This window comes from Dromiciops gliroides, chromosome 3, assembly GCF_019393635.1.
Source record: "Dromiciops gliroides isolate mDroGli1 chromosome 3, mDroGli1.pri, whole genome shotgun sequence".
NCBI classification, from domain to species: domain Eukaryota; kingdom Metazoa; phylum Chordata; class Mammalia; order Microbiotheria; family Microbiotheriidae; genus Dromiciops; species Dromiciops gliroides.
In genome coordinates, this window is record NC_057863.1 from 596,285,230 (window position 1) to 596,290,601 (window position 5,372).

The following is a 5,372-nucleotide window of genomic DNA, read 5'->3' on the forward strand; positions in this document are numbered from 1 at the left end:
CCAAAGATGGGGGTGGGGTGGGTGGGTTTAGAATGTAAATACAGATTAATTGTACTAGACTAAGGAATCCTACTGTCTGGTCATTTGGCCAAGAGATGCTGCTAGGTGTAAATATTTGAGTGGTCACTAGACATTGAACATCCCTAGCAAGGTGCTGATCCATGGTCCACAGTTTTACTGTAGAATGAAAATTTCTGACCATCCTAGGTCATGTCAAGCTGACCATGGAGAACCTCCTGGGGAGATGGTGGAGTCATACCAGACTCACAAGAAAGAAGGGAACAGGCAGAAAGGCCTACATATGGTGGAACTGAGACTACAGGGGAGACAGGAAAAAACCTATCAGGCCACTCAGATGACTTCATTTGGGCCTAGAGATTTCCTTGTGTACAGAGAGAGCAGGACTGTGCTTGTGAAATCTTGTGGTGCTGCTGGGCCAAAGGCTTGGGTTAAGATAAACATTCCCATGACACTGATCAGAGAGTCCTATAGCTCCGCTTCCTGGAGGCCTGGCTGGGTTGGCCTTGCATGTTTCTGCAGAGGCCATCATCCTATTTGGGAAAGGATGCACTTTACTATCCTGTTTGGCCTGGGACATGTTTGAATTGATTTGTTTCCTTATACTGTTTGCTCAGTCTACCAAATTCTCTTGCTTCTAACCAAGCTGTACTGCATCTTTTTCATAGGGTTGGAAAAAGACACCCTTCCTCTCACTTTTTGAGGAAGGAGGAAAACTATCTTGAGTGTAGGTGGGTTGTTTTGTGTCCAATGTGCCCTTGTTCTGAGGAGATGGCAAAGAAAGCCGCTTCTATTTGGCAAATGAAAAGTATGGTGTTTTATGAAGGAGAAAGAGGCAGCTAAGTAGTATATTGGACTTAGAGTCATAAAGAGCTGAGTTCAAATCTTGCCTCAGCCACCATCTATGTGATGTTAGGCAAGTATCTTAACTGCCCTCAGCCTTAGTTTCCTTATCTGTAAAGTGAGAACATGATAGTACCTCCCTTGCAAGGTTGCTGTGAGAACAAAATGAGATAACACATGAAAAGTCCTCTGCAAACCTTAAAGTCCTCTGAAAATGTTAGCTATTGTCATCAGTATTCACAGTGAACATTTAAGGGTGTCTAAGCATGGTATAATAGTAAGGACATTGCACTTGAAATAACAAGACCTGAGCAGTGGATAAAGCAATGGCTTTGGATTCAGGAGGACCTGAGTTCAAATCTGGCTTCAGACACTTGACACTTACTAGCTGTGTGACCCTGGGCAAGTCACTTAACCCTCTTTGCCCCACCCAAAAAGAAAAAAAAGAATTCTGAATTCTGAAATAACAAGACCTGGGTCTCATGGTTATTAACTGGATGGTTATGGATAAGTTGTTTTCACTGTCTTGATCTAAGTTTCATCATTAGAAAAAGATATTAGGCTTAGTCTTTGTGGCTCTAGAAGAACAGAACTAAAAGCAACTGGGAGAAGGTACAAAGAGGCCAATGTAAGAAATGCTTTTGGGGAACACTTCCTAACAATAAGTGCCGTTCAAAAATGAAATGGGTGGGTTCACCTTCCTTGGAGCACTTTTGGCAGAGGCTATATGACTACTTGTCTAGTATATTTTACTGCAGATTATTCTTTTTGCTTAAGTATAGGGTGGATCAGATGGCTGGTGAAGTCCTTTCCAACTCTCAAATTCTGTGGCTCATTTGGAAAATGTTTCAAACAGTAATGTCTACTAGTACTCCCTACCTCCCAGAGTTGCTGTGAGAAGGATGATTTTCATAATGTAAAGACTATAGAAATGTGACCTATTATTACTATTACTATTATTACCACTCATGGTCTATTGTAACATTGTAGAAATGAATTTTCTGCTGATTCAAGGATTCTAGTGAAATGATGGCCCTGAATAGTCATCAAATACTGTACACTTTGTCACAGGATGTCAGAGCTAGGAGCTTCTTGTTGTTTGTTGTTTAGTCATGTCTAACTCTTCCTGAACTCATTTGGCACTTTCTTGGCAAAGATACTGGAGTGGTTTGCCATTTCCTTCTCCAGCTCATTTTACAGATGAAGAAACTCAGGCAAACAGGGTTAAGTGACTTGCCCAGGGTCACACAGCTAGTAAATGTCCGAGGCTGGATTTGAACTCATGAAGATGAGTCTTCCTGAGTCCAGGTCTGGTGCTCTATCCACAGAACTACCTAGCTAGAGCCACTTAGGATACAGTTATTTCTAGAAGGGGAATATGAATTCCAGAGAAAAGAAGGGACTGTCCTATAGTCACACAGAGCTACTTAGTGGAAGAGCTGGGACTAGAATCTGTCTTCTGTGACTGCTAGTATAGTACTTCCCATCACATTGCGTTGCTGTCACATAAGTATATCAGTGAACTCTTTTGGGAAGAGGAGGCCAGGTACTGTGCAGAGGAAAGCATGATTGGGGTCCCATATAATTACATACAACTTGTCTTGTGTTGGACATGGCTTGGGTCAGTTTTAAAGTTGGACAAGGAAGGTGGAGGTGAAGAATCAAATAATAATAGTTTACATTTCTATAACTCTTTGAGATTCCACTGTGCTTTCCTCCTACTAATCCTATGAGTTGGGTAGTGAAAGTATTTTGGGGGGGGGTTGGATGGGACCTGTGATCTCTTTGGTATAGACATCAGCACCTGCTCTGTGACTTACTCCTTTTGAGAGCTATATGGGGCACCAGGAGGGTAAGGGACTTGCCCAGGATCAAACAGACAGTATCTATCAGAGGCAGGATGCAATCCAAGTCTTCCTGACTTCCAAGTGGGATCACTGTCCATTCACCCAAATTGCCTCTGGTGAAAGTATCTTTATCCCCATTTCAGAGATGAGGGAACTAAAGCCCAGAAAGAGGAAGTGCCTTGTCTAAGGTCACTCCTCTAAGTAGAATCAGAGCTGAGACTAAAATCAAGGAAATTCTGATTCTAAGACCAATGTTTCTTGCCATTGTGCCATGCTATGCCCTTCAGTACTGGGGAATTTATTTAGTTCTGTTGTGTTTTGGTGCCCAAGCAGATCAGCAATCAGCAAAGTCCAAGCTCTGAATGAAATAAGGACGTCAGAATCAATGTGAGCTATTTGCTTTAAATAAGTATTGCGGGTTGTTGTGTGCATGTGTTTATGGTCTTGGTCTCAAAAGGCTCCAGTGGAAAAAATGGTGAAACAAGATCCTTAGATTTCCCTTGGGACAATGTTACAGGATGAATTCAGTACTCACTGAGAGACATTAATTGTGCATGTTTCAAGAGGCTGGGTGGGGCTGCCTTGTTTGAAACCAAAAAAAATGAGCAGGCATTTCAGCCAATACCTCCCATTTTATTATGGTGTCCAAAGTAAAAATGTATCTCCAGTGTTTGGGGGTCACAGTGCATCTGAGTGACAACATCTCTGACAGCATCTTTTATCTAAAGTTTTGTCTTTATAGTAGTTGCTTCGACTATCAGTGAAAAATGTATTAGTCTCTTTTTTTTTTTTATGTGAGGCAGTTGGGGTTAAGTGACTTGCCCAGGGTCACACAGCTAGTAAGTGTTAAGTGTCTGAGGCCGGATTTGAACTCAGGTACTCCTGACTCCAAGGCCAGAGCTCTATCCACTGCGCCATCTAGCTGCCCCTATTAGTCTCTTTTTAATACCTACTCCTCTTTACTCTTTCTCCAAGCAGTATTCCATGTGTTAGAAGAAGGCTCTATTTCTTCTGAGATGAAAATAAATCTGGGGCCAGCAAGTTTCTAAATTAGCACCTCATTTAGTAAATGAGCCTGGGGAAAAAATGGAGATAATACCTGCTTGGCTTATGCTGAATCTGGTTATGAAGCTGGGACAAAAAGCTTTGAATAAGAACCTCTCTAGCCTTTATCAATAAAAAGACTTTCCTTATCTCAAAAACCAGTGCAGGTACAGGAATGTCCCGTTCCTTCTATTACTGGATATTTAACTTAAGTAGATCACTGGAAAGCTTGGGCTGAGGAAGGAACTTAAACATTTTTGACAGGATCACAGGTTTAGATTTGGCAGGAACCTTTGAGGTTCCTACAAGGGAGCCCCTTGTTTAATAGACGAAGAAACTGGGGCCCAGAAAAGTGAATAACTTGCCCAAGGTTATGTAGGTATTAAGTGGCAGAGATGGGATTTGAACACTCAGGTCTTTTGACTCCAAATCTAATCCTTTTTTTAAACTGGACCATGCTGCTTCTATGATAATGTTGTTAGTCCATTATAAACAAGTTCCATGGGAAAGTTGTGAGCCCCTGCAGTAATGCCCTGTGTCTCGTCACTGATTGACAGTGTCGTTTTGATAGCACTAATTGCTCTCTACTTCACCGCTATATTGGTGGGGCCCATAATATGTAAAAGGTAGCTGTTGCTTGTCATGAGTGTGAAATTATAGATTCTTTGCTGTGCATCTTTTATTTACTTGGGCCTCATTGAGATCCCAGGCTTTGAGTTTGATTTTCATAACCGAAATGGGGATGACACTTGCTTTATGAGAAAGACTAATGAAGTTTTCTGAGGACCATCAATTAAATGAGATAAAATGTTAATCACTTTGCAAGCCTTAAGGCACTATATACATGCTATCATTATCACCATTATCATCACTTTTATTAGACTAGTTGAGGAAAAGCAACACATCACAAAACGGAGTCATTCAGTCAGTCAAGTAGTATTTATTAAGCACCTACTATGTGCTAGGCACTAGATAAGCACTGGAGATATAAAGAAAGGCAAAAAACCCAAACCAACAGAAAAACAGTCCTTGCTCTCAAGGAGCTAAGTCTAATGGAGGGGATAACATGGCAAACAAATATGTACAATTGATCTATCTAGGGTAAATTGGAGATAATCTCAGAAGGAAGGCACAAAGATGAAGGAGGCCTTCTTGCAGAAGGTAGAATTTTAGCTGAGACTTGAAGGAAGCCAAATGGAGGCTATTTTTATTTACTGTACTTGGAAAACAAAAATGATTCCATTAATCATCTCTTTTCATCTCTCGGTCCAACGGTGTAAGAGACCAGTATCCCTTTGGGGATGCAATTTTTGCTAATCAAAGTCTCTCCAATGAGGTTATTAGAGATTTTGATTGAGGATGGCGGCTTCATTCTTTGCCAATACAATGCATAATGATAGAAACCACAACTGTGGCAGATGACCCAGAAACCAGAGGAGGAGCCCAGAGCCACAGCTGCAGATCTCTGGACCATGACAGCTCCATACTTTCCATAAACCATCTAAAGGAAAAGGAAACTGACATCTAGTCTCTGGCTGCCAAGTTTCTGAGTTGGCCGGTTCCTCTGATAAATGCATTTGTTGTCAGAGAGCTGAAGACATTAGAAGGGAAAAAATGTCA